Genomic DNA, 24,801 nt, shown 5'->3' with positions numbered 1-24,801 from the left:
GTTTTTGGAGGCTTTTAAAGTTAGTATCCCTTTCCTTTAAAATACTTCAGTGGGCTCTCCAAAGTAGTAAGACAAGATGCTTTTACAGTGATTTATATGGTATTTTCCATCTTAACAGCTGGACTCTTTATGTTTGTAGTACTGCCATGTGGCATGCTGTTCAAAGCAATGGAGTTTTAGAAGTCCTGAAAACAGGATGTTCACTTAAGGACTATACAGAACATGTTACAAATTTAAAATATGAAAAGGAAAGGAATTTAGTTGCAAAGAGCCTGAAACCTGAATCCACAAGCTTTTCCAACGCTTTTAAATGCAGTCAAAAGGGGATGAGAAATGTTCGTTCTTCCAACTGTCAGCAAACATATGTACGCAGCTTAACTGGCCTCATACTCCCTTAGGGGTTTTTTCCTTGTTTTAGCTTCATTTTCCAACAGGTTTTAAGAATCGATACTATTTTTAAGCAGCTCCTATCTCTTGCAACAAATCTTTTGTTTTCTTTGGAAAAAAGATGTAAATATTTTAGATTAGTGCTTATAATCTGCAAGGTATTCAGAACTCCTAGTTTATATATGAATAAATACGTATATATTCTAGTATGTACACAAAACTTTAATATACATTGAACAAAACATAAGGGCAAAGTATATTTTGATTATAAAGAATGATGATTTTGTTAGAAAAAAGTTTAAAAAACTTAACACTATAAACTACACAAATAAAAAGTTATTAATAATACTACATATTAGAGAATAATTTCTTGTCTTCGTCACTTAACCAAAAAATAACTTCTGGAAATAAAACAGAAAGAAATATTAGTCTCAAATATGTACACTTCTTAATCTTGAAACTATGTACAAAACAAGTTATGTGAGTACAAATTTCAAATACTTTCCACTTTTGGATCTAAAAATCCCAGATGATCAAAAATATTAGTATTAATGTTCATATAATTTTTTGCTTTAATCATTTTTATTCATTTTTATCACCATTTGAATCCAAATGTTTTATGGATTATATGCTAGAAATAATTAAAGATGTGACATAAATAACCCATGCAAAATTTCCCAAAATTTATCTACGTTCCTTAAAAGATTCAACAGCATATAAAGGAGACATAATATGGTCAAAGAAGATATTTCAAACTACATCTTTTTAGAAAATGGTAGACACATGGCAAACTTGATCTGAGACTGCTTACTATATCAACTTCAACTTTCTTCAAAATTGGTAACTGAACTTCAATACAAGATAAAATATAAAAAGAGAATTGGAAAAAAAATACTTAAACACAAAACTTATTTGTATCTGGAGTTTGCACATGTTAAAAGGAAAATCAAAATATAAAGATCGATGACTCATAGATATACACAGATAACATGCCACATCTAACAAAATGTCTACACTAAACTTTTTCATCCCTTTTGCTTGTGTGTTCTCCAACAACATGACAGTTCTGGAAGCAGACTATGCTCTCATACTTGTTCCTGGGTCCAGCTTTTATCTTCTCTGCAATCACTCTGTAGATCCAATAAATCAAAATATAAAACAAAAATATTTTACATAATGCTTAAATATATTAAGAGGAAGTGATTATGGAGGTGACAGGAAAGGAAAGAGGGGTTCTTGTCACAGTATCCATAACCTCTGGCACAGTCTCAATTTTCAAGTTTACTACAACTCGTGTATTCTTTCATTCTTTCACTCAACAAATAATTATTGAACATCTCTTATGTGCCCCATGCTGTCCTAAGCACTACAGACAGAACAGTGGGTTCTATAAATAATGTCTCTATTCTTCTTACCTTATGTTATAGTGTGAGGAAGACAGAAAATAATAACATAATAATTAGCAACAGATAAGATTATTTCAGACAGTTGTAAGAGCTGTGAAAACATTAAATAGAGAAATGTGATGAAGAATGATTGAAGGGATGCAAGTTAGGTGGACAGGAAAGATGTCTGTGGAAAGGTTATATTTGAGCTAAAACATAGTGAGAAGGTAGTCATGCCCATATTTTGGTGAGACATTTTGTGTAGCACGAGGAACAAATATAAAAGCCTTCATGCAACATGAACATATGCTTAAAAAGCAGAAACAAGAAACATAAAGAAGGTTAGTGGAGCATAGTAAGCAAGGCAAAAGGAATGAGGTTACTAGATCAAGTCAGATAGACAGGCATACGGGGCTGCTGCTTATGGTTGGGTCTTCTATAGGCATGGCTCTTCCTGAAGTTTTGAAGGGCACCACTAAGTAATACGCAGTGGAGTGGATTCATTAAGGTTCTCTTTTTGAAGAGAAAGCAGGAAATTCAGTACCACAGATGTGTGCAAGCTTCCTGAGGTCTTACACCAACCAGAACTTCAGGGAGCCTCCCAAAATTCCATGAGGACCTATTCATACTACTTACCACTGAATAAACTCATCATCCCAGGATATTTTTACAACTGATGACTCAAGAGTTCCTGTGCTTCATTTGGGGAGTAGGTATTTTTCATAGGCTAGGAGCCTGTATGCCTGGCATCTGGCCTCCTGGGTGTTACTGAGTACTATCAACTGATCATGTGCTACAACATACCAGAGGATAGACTGGTATCCTCCTTTTAATCTAAGGGAATGTCAATGTCTTCTACATTTTCATCTTTCCCAGTGAACTAATAGTGAAGGTGCCATTTTCTTAGATATGTTTACTCTGTTTTCTAATCATTAACCTCAGAAATCAAACAATTAAAAGAGGAAATTTCTGATATAGCTCTGAATGATACATCAATATAAATAATATAAATGGAAGATAATGTAAATTCAAATATATCATGGAAATTTCACATCTCAATACATATTCCTAAGCCTTAAAATAGTCTCAGAATATGCTAATATAGGTTATACAAAAATACTTAAATATAAAATATTTTCTATATATGGTAAGCTAATAAAGCTTTTTTTAAAAATTACACCTAAGTGTTAATTACTACAATTTTTAAATGTTTTTCCAATTACAGAAGACATGCAATAATCATGCAGAAAATTTAGAAAGTATAAAAGAAATAAGAAAATAGGAATTAAGGTGAATTCTAACAGAGATAAGCAGTCTTAATATTTTATAACTTATCATTGATTTTTTGCACATCTACATATTATAGGTGGAGACCACATAGTTTCAGCCTACACTCTGCTTTTATTCTACAACTGTTTTACATAAAGCATCTCCAACCAATTTAAAATTCTCCAAACCCTCAATCCTAATATTTATAAAATATTTCATTTATAATTATACCATAAATTTTATAAATCTCTCCTTTCACTAAGCAGAAACTTTATTCCCAATTTTTTCCTGTTGTAAAAATAATGCATGAAAATTATTGAATTAAAATCATTTTGCATTATTTCACAATAATTCCTAAAAGTAGTAGTAGACATCTACTTTTTTTGTTTTTAACATGTATTGCTAAATAACTCTACACTCTACAAATAAATTAACACTCTACAAAGTGTTAATTTATCCAAGTATCTGCACGATATGAGAATAGCCATAACATTACTTCAGAAAGAATACTATGAAATTTTAACTGTCTGAGATTGACATTATGGTAAGTGTTATCATGTTGTCTAACTTGGACTTCCTTACTCACTACAGAGGCTGAAACCATTTTTGTATATTTCTAGACTGTAAGGTGCACCATTTTTCTTTCTCATTATCTTCCAGGCTGCAACACATATGTGATTGTTGGATGGACTGAGAAATGTCCTTGAAGATAGCCCCCTCAAGTGAGAACAGTACAGATAAAATCTGAAACAAAACTGGACATTGATAATACTCAGGATCCACCATACCAACCTTGGAATTCTTTTCTCCATACATACTTATGGTCAAAAAAATAATCAGATAGGAGAATTACCTTGGCTCCTCTTCAGGACCCCTTGTAAAGGGGGTGGCTCATTTATTTGGTTATCATGCACTCAAACCACTTATGGGAGAGGGAGCCCACAGGTGAGCCACAGCGTGTGCTTTTGAGCTCCGGCCCCATGGCAGTGTCAAGGGATGTTATAATGCTCTTTTAGCTTTGCCACCCGTGGATGGCTAAGTGTTAACCACTGGAGAGTCAGGGTGACAGCCTTTTACACCTTGACCTCTTGGTACCCGGGTCCTTGTCTGGCATCCAGGAAGAAACAAGTCACATGGACTTTGAAGGATGGTGAATATGGGAATTTTATTGAGTGATGGAGGTGGCTCTCAGCAGGATGGATGGGGAACTGGAAAGGGCATGGAGTGGGAAGATGATCATCCCCTGGAGTTCAGCCATCCCATGGCCAATCTCCTCTCCAACTCTCCCCAGCCAAATCCCCCTCAATGTTCAAATGCTCCTTCTCTGCTGTGCAGCTCTGTTCTGCCAGTGGAGCTTGGGGTTTATATGGGCACAAGATAGGGGTGTGGCAGGCCAGAGTGGTCTTGGAAAAGGCAACAGTTGGATGTGAAAATAGAAATGCCTGTTCCCATTTAGGGCCTTTGCTGGGAAACTGCCCTCTTCTACCCAGTATTTCCTTGCCTCCCATCTCTATAAATAAACTTCTACCTTGTTTAACTTATTCTTCTCTTTATTGTTGGTCTCAGCTATTCAAAGCTGAACACAATTTCTAATTTATACAACTTGAAAGGTTGAGCATGATGTATCTATTTTTAATTTTCTATTTTTGATGTATCCATTTTTTAAATGATACAAAACAGTATCATTTACAATATGATTTGGGTTGTTGTTTTAAGAGAGAGAGAAATTTACACCAAGATGTTGACAATAGGGTGGTTCAATTATGAGTGATTTATTTAATCCTTGTTTTAATTTTTACCGTTCACTTGTTCTTATTTTTTCTATCACATGATTTAACTTAGGAAAACCTGTTATATTCACAATGTTCAACATTTCTATCCAGGAACATAGCGCAGTTCTTCATGTGCTATCCTTCTCTGATAGCTACCCATACACATGAGTAGCTTGCTTCACATGCTCTACCATTTAAATCATTAGGATTTTTCTTTACTATTTTATATTATTTATATTAATGAGAAAATAGTCTTTTTAACTATCATTACTTCTATTTTTGTTGTAAAGAAAAGCTGTGAATTTTTATATATTTATTTTACATCTTTCAATTTTGCAGAATTCAATGAGTTACAAACTTCTATAAGTTAAAATGTTTTCAACAGATGTAAGCAAACTATATAAAAATTACTATTTTTGCCCTCTTCAGTCAATCATTATTCTCTTATTTTTGTTTTAAATAATAAATGTTGGCTGGAATTTTTATTAAAAAGTTAGAAAATATTACTCATGTAATATCACATTTTTAATCATTTCAGTGGCAATAACTCCACTGTTTCCCAGTTAAATATCATGTTGGCTCTGTTAAAAGAGATAGTCTTTATTATACTAAACAATATAGCCCTATTTGTCTACATTTAAAGGATATAGCTCTTAAAATAGTAGTTAATATTTATTTCATACTTTAAGTCACTGTTAACATATTAACTAAATTAATATATTTAATTCCCACAACAAAGTTCTGAGGCACATGCCATTAGTATTTGCATTTTACAAATGAAGAACTTGGAGCACAGATAGGTTGTCTACTGATATTCTATGATTGTATTAAAATTCCTTTTGAAGAGGCTTCTATTAAAATTCTCATATGGATAGTTTTGTTTATAATGATGATGCAATGATCACAAGAGAAAACTAAAAATTTGTTACATTTGGGGGATCAATCCTACTTGGTTTGGGTGAGTAATTCTGCCAGTGTTTCCTAGTATTACATTCCATTTATAATTTTGTGTCTACATTAATATGAAAAAGTGTTCTTTAATTTTTTGTGCGTGATGTCTTCTTCTTTATGGTTTTGGTATCAAGGTTATGCTAGTTTCATAACATGAATTGGATAGCTTTCTATCTTTTTTCTATCTTCTGGTACAGATAATATTTTCTTAATACTCTACAAATGCAGTTTTGATCTCCTCTTTGATCCAAGTTAGTTAGAAAAGTGATTTTAAATTTCATAGTGTATTTAAGTAGAAATCAATTAACAAAAGCTCAGATGAACAAAAAGTTATTTGCTTGGTTGTTTAAGCTTTTGCTAATAAGGTCATCTCTATCACATTATGAGGAGAAAATACTGAGTAAGTAAATACTATTTTCTACAACAATTGAAAATTGTTTAAAGTGTTTGTCCAACCATCGTACATTTGCCAAATAATCTGTCTGCTTATAGAATAGTAAGCTATATAATTTGTATATACACAGAATTATATCATGTTAAAAATCTTACACTTATTAGAGTTATATATGCTTATAAGAAATGTCAAACCTTGTTTAAGGTTATATGAGCTCTCTATGACCTGATTTTTTTATTCCACCATCTATCAAAGATTAAGAGAACATCTTTAATGTCTGTATGCAATAATTGTACCTTTTGTAAAATTATCTGTTCTTTGCCTTCTTTTTCCTTTATGTATTTTGATATTATAGCATGAAAGGGTCATAAAATTCATGATTTCATCAGAATTGTAGAATGTATTTCATCAATTTAAAATTACCCTCTTGGTTATATTTACTTATTGGTTACCAACTAAGCTACTCTTTATTTAAATTTTTAATTTTCCTAATAAATTTTCAACATTCTTTAATTTCAGACAGGTGTGTAATTTGGATTTTGGTTTGTCTATTTTAAATAGCAGATAATAGCATGTTGCTTTTTAATTCAACACTTAAGGTTTTATCTTTATATAACATCATTTAGAGAGTTTACATATATTTTTAGATTATTGATATATATCTATTCTTATATCTGGCACCCTCATTCTTAATTTCTACTTTTCTAGGCTTTTTTGCTTTTTTCATTGTTTTCTATTCTATGATGTTTATACTATTTGACTTTTTCCTTTTTTGCATATTATATTTTATATAAATAAAAATGATATTTCTGGAGTTTCTCAAAATAGAGAAATTACCTTATTTCTTCTCTGCCTCACTCATAGTCTTAATAGTCTTAATTAATAAAATATGATATTTTTGAATCAGATTTCTGTTAAAATTAATATTTCACATTATATATCTTCTTTGAAAGAATTTTGAAATTTGTATTTATTTTATAAGCATATTCTCAGCTAATTATATTTTATAATATGGGTTTAATGTCACTTTCGTTCCTTTTTTTTTTTTGGAGACCGAGTCTCACTCTGTCACCTCGGCTGGAGTGCAGTGGCGCGATTTCGGCTTATTGAACCGCCACCTCCCAGGTTCAAACAATTCTCCTACAGGCGCCTACCACCACACCTGGCTAATTTTTGTACTTTTAGTAGAGATGGGGTTTCACCATATTGGTCAGCTGGTCTCAAACTCATGATCTCAAGTGATTCACCCACCTTGGCCTCCCAAAGTGCTGGGATCACAGGCGTGAGCCACCACACCTGGCCAATTCCTTTTATAACAATATTTTACTATGAACTATTTCAAACATACAGGAAAGAAGTAATTATGGCTCACGTTTACTAAGCAACTACTATTGGCACTACTACTATATTGGCACTATTCCAAGTACTTTAAAATAATTAACTTATTTAATTCTTATAATAACTTTTTGAGATAGAAGATAATTTTATTTCCATTTTGTAGTTGAGGAAACTAGGACATAGAAAAGTTATGTCATTTGCAAAAAGTAATGCAGCTAAAAATGCAGAGCTCACATTCAAACCTGGGCTCTCTGTCTACTATGCCCACACTCCCCACTCTGCCATTAAGCCTTCCACTGCAGGAAAGATAGAATCACTTCTGTTCTAGAGTTTATTCTATTTGGGATTTATTCATTTAAGGTTTCTTCTTGATTTTATTTCTTACTCACCTTTTATTTCACTATTTCTACCTACTGGATAGTTTTCCTTCTTTTGCTTCTTTGAAGCTCCATACTATACTTATTCCAAAGCTCTATACATTTTTATTTTATCTGCTTTGAATTAAAATTCCAACTGTTAGTGTTTATTTTATTGGTTCTCTACCTTAATTTAGTTTTCTTCATGGGTTTTGGGATTTATGGGTTTTTAGATAAAATAAATTGACAAGTATTTATGTTTTTGTAACTTCCCATTCCTTCACTCTCTCTTCCTCTTTCTATTCTTTCTCTTCCCCTGCCTCCTCTTCGCCACCACTTCCCAACTCCTACTCCATCTAGCACATATTGCCATCAAGACCCAGGTCTTTTCTTTTGAAGATACTCTCACTGAGTACTTTCGGTGACCCTGCCATAAGATTACATTATGAAAGAAATAGAAAATAGCTTGGGGAATCTTTCATTGTCCACACAAACACTCATCTGTGTCCCAGAGCTTCAAACACTAAGATTCTCAGCAAACCATAGGGAGATTCTGAAGACTAGGGAAATCTGCAAATGCTAATTATATGCCTTTTAAGATGTAATTAGCATTCCTTTTTCCCTAGATAGGACGTGATTAAGTGGATTTGCTATTATCCAACATGGAACATTCAGTCCATGGAACAAAATTTTGTTACCACTCTACTTTAGATTAAATATTTATCTATAGGCTAGGTCTTTGGTCCCAGCACAAACTTGCTGGCCTGAGTCATAGCATCTATTAAATACAGAGATTAAAGGAGATGCTTTTGTTAAGGAAGAACTGTAAAGGTATGGAGATCTGTAGATATCTTTTGAAACACCTATTCCTGACCTCTTAGTTTTGTGTCACGTCTCAGTACGTTTTCTATATGTTTTAGTTTATATCTGCATCTGTCACAACCTTATTATTCTTTTCAGTATGCTGTATCTGTTCTGTAGTTGCTCAGATTTTAAAAAGTTTGGGAATCTCTGGCCTCGCGTATTTACTAATAACACAGCTAATTAGATCCACTGTATTTCTGTTTTGAATCTACATATGTTTATTCCCTAAAATTTCACAACTAAAGCTATGGTGCAAGAAAAATGAACAATTACATAATTAGCTGGTAAATGTACTGGGAATTAGGAAAATGTTAGTGTAAAAATTAACTTGAATTTGAATCATCTAGATTGGTTGGACCGGATGTCTGAACTTCCGTGTGTAACTGCCCAAATTTATGACTCTAGCTGTATGACATGCGGTACACATTTTCATAAAGGCCAAAGACTTGTATAGAGCAGGAAAATGATTCTCTTGAAGGAAAACTAAAGGTGCTTGTTTTTTAAAATAATAAATGTTGGACCAAATGTTCACCCTTTATTATTCTCCCATAGGAGTTTTACAAGATGAGAATCTGGCATTTATTAGCAGGTCATTTGGGGGTCAGTGGCTGTGGGAACCCAGACTCTTTGTCTGCATTTTATCTTCACCATATGATTTTTGTATAAGTAGTTAAGTCTTGTAAAGTATAATATGTCATGAATATTTAATAATTACATTTTTAAAATAACACAAATTAAATCACCTGTCTGTTATACTGCTCTATTGCCAATAAATATCCATTTAATTCTTCATTAGGGATTTAAAAAATATTTGTGACTTGAACACTCATTTAGTTCTGGGTATGTGTGTGTGTGTGTGTATGTGTGTGAGTGTGGGTGTGTCTGTGTCTATATGCCATTATGCTATGAATGATTTCAACTATTAAATATGATTTTATCTTTTGTTTCCTTAGTTGAATGTTTTGAATATACAAACAATTTTAGATTCCATGTAAAATTTTTAAATGGTTTTAAGATAAATAATATAATGTAGGTATAAAGCGTATTTGCTAAACAGCTAGATAATCAGATACATCGACACTAAAATATTTCTGCTCAATTGGGAGTCTCAGCCAAGTCTACTTGGATAAATAAAGGAGAAAGATAAGCCTGCTGTTACAATGTTTCATCAAAAGTATTTAGAAAACATCTACTGGAACTTTGTGCTATATAAAATCCAACCTGCGAAGGCATGATTCCTGACTTCTGATTGCTTTAACAAAAAATTCACAATGAAGTTATAAAGAAAATATTAAGGCAGTTTCAAGTAGAACACACAATGGCATCATAGTAAAAACACAAGACAGGGTATGAAGAGGAGCCTCTGTCTTTTGGTTTTGCTACTTATTGTGAAAACTTGGGCAAATCACTTAACCTCTCTTGGTCCCAATTTCTTCTGTTTTAAAGTGTTCTTGGGATAACGTGTATAGCATATGATTGTAAATCTGCTACCCAGCCCTTTGCTCACAAGACTCCTGCCAGACTGAATGGCTTGCTATTCCTTAAATATACCAAGCACCTGTACCTTGGGGCCTTTGGAGATGTTCTTCCTCCTTTCTGGAATGCTTGTCCCCCCAGATCTGTTTGTGGACAACTTCCTCTCTTCTTTCAAATTTTACTCAATATTCCCATAGTGGCCTGGATTGCACGCATGTTCCACAGGAATCCTGTAAAGCAGGTAGCTGCAGCTTTCATCTTTCATATGGGAGACTGCCTCTACTCCTTCCAAGACCCAAAAGATGAAGAATTCCCTTGGGCAAACAAAACATTAACAACTTTGATTACAAATATCGAGATGCTCCAAAACTCTTCAGACAATTACCACCAATATTATGTGTAAATTCAGAAATATCTAAAAAATGAGTAACAGTCCATTAAGAGTCACCCAAATAATAATTAAAACTTAAGAATATAAAAGAGCCAGATAGGCCGGGCGCGGTGGCTCACGCCTGTAATCCCAGCACTTTGGGAGGCCGAGGCAGGCGGATCACAAGGTCAGGAGATCGAGACCACGGTGAAACCCCGTCTCTACTAAAAATACAAAAAATTAGCCGGGCGCGGTTGTGGGCGCCTGTAGTCCCAGCTACTCGGGAGACTGAGGCAGGAGAATGGCGTGAACCCGGGAGGCGAGATCGCGCCACTGCACTCCAGCCTGGGCGACAGAGCGAGACTCCGTCTCAAAAAAAAAAAAAAAAAAAAAAAAAAAAAAAAAAAAAAAAAAAAAAAAAAAGAGCCAGATAAAATGTCTTGAAAATTACTGTCTTCCCAGAGTGTTGCTCTGGTCAGTCACCCAAGAAGAGTTTATGGTCCCCAGGAAGATGTGACTTCTAAGAGAACATTCTTGGCATTTAGGGAGTCACATGGCTTTTACATACTCAGTTCTTGTACTTTTACTCCTTCCCTAACGAATAATAGTTTGTACCATTAAAAAATTATGAAATCAAACTAGACTTATTTAAGTTATTTATTTGAATAGATTGATTACTTTGTGAGTCTATGTAGGTCAATATTTCAATTTGTTCGGATAATGGCATAAAAACCTTATTGAACAGACATTACATATTGCACACCCTGATATTTATACATTATTCCTATTCTTTAAACAACCTAAATGATTATCACTATCTGTACAGATGGAAAAACTGAGGTTCAAAGAGATAAAAACAGCTGTCACATGGAATTATATTTTCTGTTCTGCAATTAGTCATTTATTTGGTTCTTATTATGTGTTATCAAGTATAATTATATTTATTCTTTTTTACTAATTTTTCCCATATTTTCCATATTAAGGGGGTACACTAAAAATTATAAAGATGCCCAGAAAAAGAGAAATGAAAGACACTTCTTTGATAAGATCAACTCCAGTTCCAGAATTGTTTAAAAATTTTGCTTCCTCATTTTCCCTGACTATATTTTTCCATTTTTTACCCTGGTTTTTTAAAACATAGTACCAACATATACTTTGGTGCCTCAAATCCTATTAGGCAAGTTTATTTCCATAAATTATTTGATTGCTAAACTATAAATTATGCAAGATATCAAATCACACTTTAATAAAGTATGATTTGATAAAACAAAGCCAAACATAAAACAAAGCAAAAAATATAAATACAAGTTTCTCATTTTTAAAAGTGTAAAATAGAACAGGATAAAAAATATTTGTATACTCTGGCATATATTATGGTATCATGATAGCACTATTTTGGGGTCAGTATGGCTTTGATTTGAATTCAAATGTCAAAACATACTCCCGTCTCTGTAAAGATGAAACAATTCCAACTTTATAAGGTTGCCGCAAGTATTCTGTGAGAACACATACAAGTTCCTAGCACAATGTCTCACACATTATATGCACTAAGTCATGGAGGTGTCTGGTTTATTCCAGTGTGACAATGATGGTACGTCCAGAGTCCTTGAACTATCATTCAGCAGCAGAGCCCCAAACAGGAATGTGCCTTTCATGTTCCATTTAGATCCATCTGTGTTAAAGTAGAACAGCCTGACTTATTTGTTGTTGTTTTGTTTATGGCCATAATCCTTTGCAACTTATTTTGAAAACAGCATCCTAATATTCTCTGAGCCAGGACTTCTCCACAATTCTCAGTCCATGCTGTTTAGGTGCGGATGTCTCACTAAACATGGGACAGCATGGAGATGACAACATGGATGTCTCACCCCATGCTGTTTAGATGAGGATGTCCCTTCTCCTTCAGGAAAAGGGACATGGCCTGGAATGGCCAATATAAGATTGATTAAAGAATGATCATGGGACTCAAAGGATCGGTGGTTGTAATCCCAAGACTTCTGCTGGAAGTGATAGGAAAGAAACACTCTCTTTCCATTGAATTGCTGAACAAGTGGGATAAACATCTGGAGCCATTATGGGCTACCATAAAAGGATAACTTACCTAAGAATAAAACTAACTGGAGTAAAGGTGATGGAAAGAAACTGACATTTGATGGCAACTTTAAAGTTTCTGGATCCATTTGTGCTTGAAGACAAGTTATACTTCACCTTTTCAATTATGTGGGTGAATCTGTGTGGCAGATGACTTTTAAAATGAGCATCAGTAGTCCAACTTTCTAGTAGTCATGGCTTAGTGTAATCCTTCCTCTTGAATATGGGTTAATGATTTACTTTTAAAGAACAGAATAAGGCAAAAGGAATGAGATGTCAACACCATGATTAGGTTACAGAAGGCTGTGACTTCTGTCTTACTAGCATGCTCTCTCAATTGCCTTCTTGGCTTGCAACTGTGAAAAAGCAGCTGCCATGAGGGTGAGATACTTGGTGAGGAACTCAGATGACCTCTGGTCAGTACAAGGGAGGAACTAATGATACAGACAAGGAGGCAGGAGGGCAGGGTCCCTGGTGAGGGCTCCACCCTCAAGCCTGGACCCATGACCCTAAATGAGAACAGTCATTCCTGTTTTCGCACCCGAATGTTACTTTTTGGCCAACCCCTCCCCATTATCCTGTGCCCATATAAACCCCAAACTCCACTGGCAGAGGAACATAGTGGCGCGGCGGAGGAGAGAAGAGAAGCAGCATCTGAATGTCGAAGAGGCAGCTAGATGGTTGGAGATTATCTTCCCACCCCATCCTCTTTCCAGCTCCCCATCCCACTGAGAACCATCTTTATAACTCAATGAAACAGCACATGGAGAGTAATTACTAAATATTAATAAAATATTAATGCAATATGGCTAGTGATCACTAAATATGAATAAAATATTTAATCCAATATGATTTACCGAGTTGCACTATCATTATCTTGCAAGAAAATTCGTATTGTCTTTATGAAAAGAATGAGTCATGTTTAACAATTAAATTCAGTCTAGCATGCCTTACAAAATTTACATTCTGGCTGATAGAATTGCAATAGACACACAAAACTCATCACAGGACAAAGTGGAAAAATACTTTTTAAATACCTGACCCTACAAACAAATATAATTATTATAATTATAAATAATGAAATAACTTGTTATTGTGCTTTTAGGAAATTCTATTGTTTGGAAAAAACATAATGAGAAAGTAAAAAGAGTGATAATTATTACAACTATCATTAATACAAATTAATATATTAATATTAAATTATAAATATTACAGTAGTAAAAATAATAATTGATTTAATTGCTACTATGTGCCATGCATTGCACCTTTTCCTGTAACTGTTTTATTGCTCATAACCACCTGTGCAAAAGATGTCACATTTTTATAAATGAGGAAACTAAAACTCAGAGAGAATAAGTAATGTCACTTAATCAGAGTGAAGTTTCAAATCCAGACCTGCCTGAATTCAAAGACTGAGCTTTTTCTCTCATGCTATAGATGGGTTCAGATAAGACTGCCTTCGAGGTTCTATTAAACTGTTTAGCTCATAAAAACTAGAAAAGTAGAAAACTGAGTTATATTTGTTTATTCTGGCTATAAAGATAACTAATTTTAAGCAGACAGAGGCAGCTTCCATCTCAAATGAGAACCACCTTTATAACTCAATAACACCTCCACATTCACCATCCTTCAAGACCTGATTCTTCCTGGACACTGGACAAGGACCTGGGTACCAAGATGACAGGCTGTAAAAGGCTCTCGCCCTGAGTCTACACTGCTCTGGTTAACACTTAACCATCTGTGGACAGCAACTGCTAAAAGAGCATTATAATACATTTGAACAACCCTGTGGGGCCCACACAGGGCCTGCTCCCACCAGAGAGAAGTGGCCAGTGGTTCCAGCTTTCCTTTGCTCCAGTTTCCGAACTCACTTAATTTGCATGCTCCCTCCTGTGAGGAGTGGCCAGCAGCAGGCTGAGTGAAATGAGCCACTCCAGTTCCTGCTCACAAAGGAGTCAAGGAGCTCCCCAATTTCACTAAGACACTTGTCCAACAGTGGCCCAAGGAACTGAATGTCACCAATAACCACTGAATGATTTAGGTAATGGATCATTTACCATACTAGCTGCCAGATGATACTGCTGACATCTGGCTGACACCATGACTGTAGCCTTGTGAGCGACCATGAAACAGAGAGCCAAGCTAAACTGTGCTCAGATTCCTGACCCAGAGACACCTTCAGACTAACACGTGTGGGTCTTTTTAAGAAGCTCAGTTTCAGAGCAACTAGGGACATAGTAATGGGTAACTAACACAATCCATTTAAGTCACTTCTGTGTCTAGCATCCAAAAGATTCCTGACAATTAGTTTAGAAATATTTTTTCATAGAAGAAGAAAGAAGTAGCAGGATGAACAGCATTAAGAAAAGGTGAACTTTTAGTAACAGTCTAAGTGGCCTTGAAACTGTCTAAACAAGTGACGACACAGTTTGAGTCCTTTTTCAGGGTACCTTGTTTCTTCTTTTTCATTTTAACCACAAAGGAGGCAATCTTTAAATTTTAAAAAAGTCTTGAAAAGTTTAGGAATAATTTAAATGCACTTAACAGTTAAGTACTTTAAAAACTTTCAGGAAAATGTGTAGGATCTAGCAAAAATGAAAAATTCTCCCGGAAGACTTAAAAAAATTATTTTTCCCTTAGGAGTATTAAAAGAGTAAGTAGAAGAAAGACTGAACAAGTTTAAGATAGAAAATAGAAATTCCGTGGTTTCTTTTTCCTTACCAAATCAGAAAATCACTACATAATAGACTGAAAATAACTTGTTTGAAGTTAGGGACATTTTGATGTAGGGAACTTTTTTCAAAAGACTGAAAAGACTCAGTGCAAATGACAAGGTAGGAATAGCACCTCAGCTGAAAAATGTAGATGAAGCAAATGTTTATAAGCAAGCTATAAGTCATATTTCAAGTCCTTACCACCAAAGGGGACATTAGAAATGTTTTAATCCAGTCTAATTCATACTATAGGTGAGAGAACTGAGGCCCAGAATAGTTACAGTACTTTCTAAAGCTCAAGCAATTAGTCAATACAGAGCAAGGGTTTCTTTTATATCTTTGAACTCCAAGTTCATTTCTTTTAGAAAATATTACAACTATATATTACAGACATTTATAATTGAGAGTGCCCTAGGGGAATTGAAGGTGGGGCCCAAAGAACTCCCAATATTCTCCAACTACACATTTTCAGCCTTACCATACCAAACTGCCCTAAAAAACAAACCCAAGGAGGAGACTGCCATAAGAACAAGCCCCATCATCCAAAAGTGGGATTCAGTTTGGAATTACTGATAACAAAATAACAATTTTTCATAACTGGGCTATTATGACACATTGGTGCCCATTGTGACTGGTGAGGGCCCATGCCATACTGGTTGTTAGCAAAATATTTTGAATATCATCCTTGACTACATCTCTGCTTGTCTCAGTCATCACAAGGAGCTCTAAACCTCAGGTCATTCCTTATGACCAAGATTCCCCTCTTCAAAAGGCTCTCTGTAGCTCCTGGTCCAGCCTAATTTCTTATTCCTCCATTACTACAGAAAGTTTTCATTGTAATGTTTGGAACTCATAGTCTGCCATCAGCAAATGACTTCTCTTCTAAATCTCTCCAACAACATTCCTTCCTATTCTAATGCAAACCTGGCTGAAAATGAGAGGATTATTTTTGTTCCTCTGTACCCCACTATTATTTTTCCCTTCATTATTTCCCATCATTATTTTTCCCCTCTCAAAAAAATCAAATGAAACCACTTAGCTACTCTAAAGTTCAGGCCATCAGATTACAGACTCCTCTACCCCTGCTGCCACAGTCATCTTTCATCCTACTGATTATCCCTGCTATGGTTTACATGTATGTGCCTCTCCAAAATTCATATGTTGAAGCTTAACCACAAACATGATAGTATTAAGAGTTGGGGCCTTTAGGGAGTGATTAAGTCATGAGGACAGAACCTTCTTGAATGGGATTAATGACCTTATAAAAGAGGTACAGGAGCACTGTCTCTCTCTCTTTGGCCCTTTCCATCCCTTCTTCCATGTGAGGACACAGTGTTCATTCCTTCTGGAGGATGTAACAAGAAGGAAGCAGAGAGCAGCCCTCACCACACACAATCTCTTCTATGGCGTTGATCTTGGACTTTCTAGCTGCTAAAATTGTGGGTAATAAATAATGATTTATAAATTACCCAGTCTGTGGCATTTTGTTGTATCTGCACAAATGGACTTAGATAATCCCCCTTCACTCACTAAAGACATAAACCCTAGGATTATTGCCTTTTTCTCCACATTCCTTCTATAATCATTTTTAATAATTGCAATGTTCACATAAAAGAACCATCCAGGTATTTCAGTTCCTAGAACTCCTTACATCAGATTTTCTAATTTCCAGCCCACTTCTCCCACCCCACTCCAATGGTCACATCCTAGAAATTATAATCACCGATAGCATACAACCTGTTAAATCACAACCACTTATCATCTTCTCCATCCATTTCCGGAAGCCCCTCCACTCCAACGATTCTTTGACTCCATAAGATCCACAATACCTTGGCCCTAATAAGTTTATCAGCAGTCACTTATCTCGTCCTTTCCTCCTTGTCAAAATAGCCTAGAATTCCATGGTGATTCATCATTTTAATCACAATCAATTCCCTGCATTGACTCTAAATTCTTTGCTCTTTTCTCCTTCTATCTTACACATCTCACAATAAACAACTGAAGAGAAACTAAGTTTACATTTTGTTCTCTTCTTACCCATGAAACTGAACATGGCCAGAAAAAAACTATTGTCATATTGACGGATGGCACTTTAAATTTATGACTACACATTTTAGATAGACTCTCAAGCATTGCCTTCATCTGATCAATTCATTCTCTTACCCTCCAAAATGTTTATTTCACACATTCTTCTCTCTCCTCAGAATTCTTCAAATTTTTCTATTCTCACTCTCAGTTTACCCCTTATTTCACTAAAAAGGAAAATTAAAACAATCCAAAGACATATGTCATATATATGTACTACCAAGTTTACTAATACCTAAGTATCTGTAGCTAAATAATATTTCCTCCTTTGGATGTATTGTACTTACTCCTACCAAAGGTAGTTCCTATACTTGACCATGGGATCTGATTCCCTATCTTCTACTTAAAAAAAAAAAAAAATTGTTCTTATAATAATACCCTGTCTCTTCTCAAACATCATTATTTTCCTCTCTCTCTGTCTCTCTCTCTCTCACACACACACACAGGCACACATCATCATTCCCTTCATTTCATTAGCATGTAAGCAAGCAAAAACAACTGCATCTTAAAATAATCTTTACTGAATAGCCTGCAGACTATTTACCAATTTTTGTAATTGTAAAACTCCTTTAAGACTCCTTAAAATAGTTGTTTATAATCTCTTCTTCAACTTTCTCACTTGCCTTTCTCTCTTTACTCTAAAATGGCTCCATCCTCAGAAAAAACTCTTCTCAAGCTGCATTTATCTAGGTCACCATGCTCTTCCACGTTGCCTAATCCACTGGTCAAGCCTTCGATCTTATTTTACTCTGTCAGCAGCATTTGACATTACTGAGTATTTTCTCCTTCTGGAAAGAGTTTTTGATGGGCTTCCAAGACAACACAATTTCTTAATTTTTCTCCTACTTCAGGACCAACTCTTTTTCAGTCTCATTTGCCCAATTTCTTTTCTCTTTTCTACATCTAAATGTTAGAGAGAGCTTTGGGCTCTTTTCCTATATCTTCTGTCCCCACACACTTCACAGAGGATCTCAACGAGTCCCATATTTTCAAAGGACATCTACAGCCAGACAACTCCCCAAAATATATTTCCAGCCTGGAACTCTCCTCTGAACTTCAGACATGCAGATTTAGCTGATTTCTACTCTTTCTTTTCTCTTACTTGTCTAACAGGCATCTTAAATTCAACAAACAACCATCTCTTAATTTTCCCACCTCATAAGTGAGTCATTCCATTACATTTTGGTAAATAATATCACAAAAATATAGGCACTTATGAAATGTTTAAGTTTTACAAATCCATATAAATCAGGGGCACTATGTAGACCAGTTATCCACTGAAGCAGAGAGAAAAGAGAGAGAACATGCAAGAGAGCACAAGAGAGAAATTTAATAGCCAAGAATAACTAAAAAGTGATTCCATTTTTACTGGACACTTCTACTTCCATCCATGTTAAAGTAACATGGGTCATATTACCTTCCTGCCAAGAAGAACTATAATAGCTTGAATAGAAATTTAAAATTTGACTTTGACAGCATTGAAGTTGAATTCAGTGAGGACTAGAGGAACAAAGATTCTAGCGACAGGAGAATGTATTGAGGAAAGCCCAAATTCACTGAAGTCTTTTCTCTCTAGGCATTTACTGAATCAAGGTATGATATAGCAGTATATGCCAAGATATATGGGACATAGAAGTCAAACAGGAAGTTGGTGGCATACTCCTGCTTAAGGAGGCAAAAATTTGAGTTAGGGCTATCAAGAGAGCACTGCTCAATAGGCCTATGTTCCAGAAAAAAAGGAAGTCCAGGTAAGTAAGCCTGAATTTCTGCATGAAATGTTCCCTCAAATCACTTGCCAGATTTTAAGCTGTGAATCCGCAGAAAAAGGGTCACCAAACCAACACTTATAAGAGGCTAATGTTTGAAGTTTTACAAAGCTAGAGAGATAAAAATTGAAGTTCAGTGCTCATAAGCAAAGAGGGACTCTTGTAGTTACTTCAGGCTCTCCATTGAGACTCTGAAGAGCTCAGCACTGCAAGTGAGGAAAAATCAAAAGGAGAGAAGCCCCTAAATCTAGCTCCACCTAGATCAGTGGGATTTGCCCATACTATGTATGCCTACCAAAAGAAAAGCAAGTCCTCTCTGGAGGAAGATATCATCCAAGACACACAAGATTTGTCTTAGACAATGTTTGGTAATAAATTTTAAAATTACCTGAAAGGCTTGGAAACAACACCTTAAAATACCAAAAATCAAGATAAACAATAACAGTGAGATGATCTAGATATCGTAGACAGTTATCAAGGTAGGAATAAAATATAAATTTTAAGGCAACTATGATTACTACACTCAAAATAGATTAAAAGATTGAGGATTTCCACAAAGAATTTGAATATAAGATAATCAAATGCACATTCTAGAAGTGAAAAATACAATAATCAAAATTAATTTAATAGATTTAACAGCAGAGAAGATATAGAAGAAGTAAGGTTTCTAAATTGGAGGATAGGTAATAGAAAACATCCACATTGAAATGTAAGTGGAAAAAAATAGGAAAAATACATAAAAGTTCAAGGGGACATAATTTAAACACTGAAAAACTCTAACGTGCATCTAATTTGGTCACCAGAAGGAGAAAAGAAAAAGGATAAATCAGACAAAATATTTGGAGAGACACTGCAGATAATTGTTTCAACTTGATGACTATTTCAAGCCACAGAGTCAAGAAACTCTACTAACCAACAACAGGATAAATCATGTTTAGACACACAATAGTGAAACTGATGGGAATCCAAGATATAAAGAGAAACTCTTAAAAGCTGCAGGAGGAGGGCAAAATCACTGGAAAGGGGAAATCTATGAAAAATGAGAAACGATATTTAAAGTGATGAAAGAAAAATAAGTGCCAACTTAGAATTCTATACCCAGAAAACATGACTTTCAGAAATAACAGTGAATTTAAATCATTTCCAAGAAAACTAAAGCTGAGAAAATTCACTGTAGGATATCTAATTAAATGAGATACTAAAAGGAGTCCTGAATAAAAGCAAATGATAGCATGTGGAAGGACAAGTAATGCAGGAAGTAAAGATTATCAAAAAGGGTAGATAAGTAAATAGGTTAGCAAACCTAAATGAAATTTTGGCTGTTTAAAACAATAAGAACACTACTGTGTGGAGTTTTAAATAAAGAGATTATTAAGTATTTGGCAACAATATTATGAAAGGCAGATGGTGGTGAGAGTGATAAATGAAACTAAAGTTTTTCAGGTCCTCTAAGTTGTCTAGAAAGTGATAAAAAAATATATTCCAAGGTAGATTCTAATAATTCAAGGATTCCTGTGGCAAATTCAATGGTAGCCTCTAAAATAATTATAAAGAATCCTAACAAAAGGGGGAAGTGGATTAAGAGAAAAAAATCTTGAATAAACCAAGAGAAGGCAAAAAAGGAGAGTGAAAGGAACAACAACATATGGGATACACATTAAGAGAGTAGAATTAAACCCAAGTCTTTACTAGAGTCTCCAGAAAAATATCTAATCATTTCCAATTCATAATCTCCAATAAACTTCCTACCATCCATCTAGGGCATTCCATCCCACAGCTGTGCTAAGACTCTGCACTCTTTCTCTCTCTACCCCCAAACCATCTCTGTAACAGCTTCACCTTTGAAATCATGAACTATGAACAGAAGTTAAATAATACAGGAACAGATGAAAACAAAAACACCATAGTAATGGAAGTGCAAAAGGAAAAGGAAAAACAAAACTTCCTTCACAACTGCACCCACCACCACAAATTCCTCTCCCTTCATGATATAGATAAATACTGCATTTTTGCTTCCTTTACTTTGGGAGAAGCCATCTGCTCCTCTATCTTCACTCCAATCTGCTCAACTGAGGACAGCTTTCATTCCAAACCAAGAATATTAATTCTCCCTCCTTAAGAAGAGGGGAGATAGAGGAGACTGCAAACATTTATAATGCAATGTCATTTTATATCTGCCCTATTTCCATAGTCTCTTTTTCATTCCTATTCCCCAAAGCCTACTGTATGTTCCCAATACCATGAAATTAATTAGTGTAAGCAGCAGCTTATACCCTTCAAAAACCTGGCCGGGGGTGGGGCGGGGGGAGCGGGGCTATTTCTGTTCATTGAATTTCACAACTAAAAAAAGGAAAGGGGTTACTCCCAATATCCATGTTTTAAAAGAAGGTGAAAGAAGTAACTGAAAAGTTATAGAATATGAAGTCACTTTTTAGCTAGAAGAGAATTGTAATATTTCCAGTACAAAGAAAAGTATTTGAGGTGGTATATATTTCAATTACCCTGATTTGATCATTACACATTGTATACATGTATCAAAATATCACATGTACTCCAAAAATATGTAAAACTATGATATATCAATTTAAAACATTTAAAAAGTAATTTTTATGTTCTCTGACCTATGACCTCCAAAAAGTACTAAATTTCAAATGAAACTCCTAGGTGGAATCTGGGCTCCACCAGTTGACTAGTTTCATGACCTTGGGCAAAGTGGCCCCACACATCTGAACCTCACTTTCTTCATCCATGAAATGGAGACAATAAAACAAGTAAGTGAGGGTAGAAAAAAAATTTGTAAAATACTATGCCTAGATTGCAATATGTGTTCAATAAATGGTAACTCCTCTTCCTTTGCGTAGTTTGGTCAGTATCTGTTTTCATAAGTGAACTAACTGGATATGATTTTTTAAATTTGTGATGTCCAGGATAGCAAGGCTCACACAATGCTCTGCTTCTCCTCCATCTGTCTGCCAACTGACATTCTTTGTTGCTAATCTAAGACCAAGCCATATGTTCTCCGTATGGGAGACTCTTTCCTGCCCAGGTGGGGAAGCAGACACAATGATCTAATAAGTCTTTTCTGTCTCACTAGGGCAAGTCTTGGGAAAACTTCCAAACATTGAGAGGCTCTGATGAGACACCACAAGCTTGGGCGACTATGTTGTTCATCAGTTTTTTTTTTTTACTTTCTTTTTTCCTCCCCTGATACCCAAACCATGTTTCAATCCTGTCATTACCTGTTTCCTTGTCTCTGTTTAGTCTAGCAGACAGGTCAAGACTCTGAAAAAGATTTCAACATGGGATGTCTGTGTGATGTCAAAGACAGTATAGATGAAAATTATACATTAAGAATTAGAGAACTGAGTTGAGTTAGGCTCTGATCTACAAATCCCAAACCTGCAACATCCCAGCCAAAGGAAATATGCCACTTTGGAAAAAGATGTTAAACGTAGTCATAGAGGCAGTGACATTAGGTGGTTAGAGTTTAATGCCACTGTACTCAACCAGAATTGAAATGTACGAACAGAAATTTTTGAAAAGAAAAAACAAATGCCACAGTACTAGAAAGTACAAAAGAATGCAGGGAAAAGACAAAATTATATTCAGAATGGAATGAAAGGAGGAAATAGCACATGGAGAGTAAAGGTAAGTATTTGTTCCCTGGGTCACAAGTAAACAGTGTTAGCCTAGCACATTAATGTGACCCACAGCAGACTGTGAGAGAAATCTCTCAGATGCCCTTGCTATTTTGACAGTTTTAGAAAACAAAAATGAGGCTTTCACTTTATATTTTCTTAATATTGTACTCTTTTCATCCTTTTGAAAATATTGGAAAGCTCATGCTTAAATAATCCTGCAAAGTTAATTTAATTAATAGTAAAATTCAGGAAAAATTTGGGACATATTATTAACAAAGTCATTAATTGCAGATTCAATATGAGTGTGAGTAACTACATTGGCCCCTTATTCTATCCAGCTGCCTTCTACTTTCACAATGTTTAACTTAATTTTCATTGTTTTAGCCCACATGTATGACTTAGGTAAACTACCTACAATCTCTGAGCCTCAATTTCTACACTCACAACACAGTAATTAAAACCTCTGCCAGCTAATTGTCTCATAGGGAGTGTAATAGTAAAAGCATTTTTTCAAAGTGGTTTACCTCTTCTAAGGAATTACACTAAGGAGTTGATTATCACACAGAACAAGCAGAGATTTATGTATCCGTTGAACTGACTTCCTGCAAAGCATGTGACAGGCCTTGACCTCAAACCATGTGACCTGTCTTTAAATATGTATCATGATTTGGATTTGTATTCTGTATGCTAACTGGTCATTATAATCTCCTTAATTATACTCACAGAGAAAAGATTTTTCAGAAAGACTGAAAAATCAGTGTCAGTTTCTCAGATGACGCCACCACAGATCACTAATAACTTTATCTTCCTGCATGCACGAACATGTCCAAGGAAGCTTCCCATCATCATTCCCAGGTCTTTTCACCATACGCTAAGTTACATTATGCTACCATGTCAAAGAAATACACAATTAACAAGAGTATATAATTAGAGTTTATGCTCTGTCCAGACCATCTTGACGTTTTGCACAGGTAGGGACAGGCAATACATGTTCAAAACTTGCATTGCATCTAGGAGGCATGCCACAGATCTTAATATTTTCTGCTTTCACATCTCCAAAAAGAAAATTTAACAGGAAGATGTCTGTAGCATGTTCAGTGACATGACTTTGAATTTATCTGAGGCTCTGTTCTTTAAGGAAAGCATTCCTATGACTGTTCATGAGTGTAGTAACAAAAATTACTTCTGTATTAGGTCGGGAGCTCAGTGTATTTACTACGTACTTCAATTTGTGTAGCTCTAGGCAGCAGGTCTCTACAAGGATTAAAAAAAAGTGAGAGAGATCTGATATTATATTAAAGTACTTCATTTCTTTCCCAAATTAGTTCTTTTTCTGGAAGATAATGCTGGATAGTTATCCATGTAATACTTTCATTATAACAGAATGGCGAAGAATTACATTAGCCTCAAAAGAGATATGAACTGGAAAGGTCATTTTTGTGATAATGGAATTCATCAAGGAGACTGGGGAGACACTAGGAAAAATTCACAAAAGATGTCATTTTTTTCCTCACTGTTTAAAATTTTTTTCTGATTACCAAAAGAACTTAGGTCTTTATAAAAAGTATACTTTTTAATTCACCTGGAACCATGTTTTTGGTTTATCACTGGTCTCACTAAAAAGATATTAGGTATTTTGGTCTAACTGTGAATTACATTGGCTCATCAAGAGGACCTGAATATTTAACATTTAGCAAAGAGGGTTCTCCATCATGTTTGATTTCTAACCATTTATATCCCAAAAATAGCTTTTCTTTTCCAGGCATGAAAGTAGATCTTTGTGGGGATGTCCCAAGCCTTAGGGTTCTAAATTTACCTCAAATCTTTCAGGTTCTACACTAAAGATGTCTTAAACCTTAGAAGCCTACATCTCACTTCCACCTTACAAAATTTTAAATAACATCGAAAGCAACATAAGTTCGTCTTGCAGAGCTTTGGTTGC

The 24,801-nt window shown here is 35.0% G+C and overlaps 1 long non-coding RNA gene across 1 annotated transcript in view; it reads right to left on the bottom strand.

Annotated features, from left to right (window-relative positions):
• LOC105471087 (uncharacterized) overlaps window positions 1–15,912 on the bottom strand; it is a 70,393-nt gene extending 54,481 nt beyond the window's left edge. Inside the window, exons 1-2 of the long non-coding RNA XR_980977.2 lie at window positions 15,846–15,912; window positions 10,281–10,506 (exon numbers count right to left, since the gene is read on the bottom strand). This is a non-coding gene — a long non-coding RNA (uncharacterized lncRNA). The remainder of the gene's footprint in view (window positions 1–10,280; window positions 10,507–15,845) is intronic.
• Between the last annotated feature and the right edge of the window lie 8,889 nt (window positions 15,913–24,801).

The sequence above is a fragment of the Macaca nemestrina genome, chromosome 6, assembly GCF_043159975.1.
Source record: "Macaca nemestrina isolate mMacNem1 chromosome 6, mMacNem.hap1, whole genome shotgun sequence".
In the NCBI taxonomy this organism is placed as follows: Eukaryota; Metazoa; Chordata; class Mammalia; order Primates; family Cercopithecidae; genus Macaca; species Macaca nemestrina.
The sequence above is the reverse complement of the archived record's forward strand: the minus strand, read 5'-3'. Positions and strand labels throughout refer to the sequence as shown.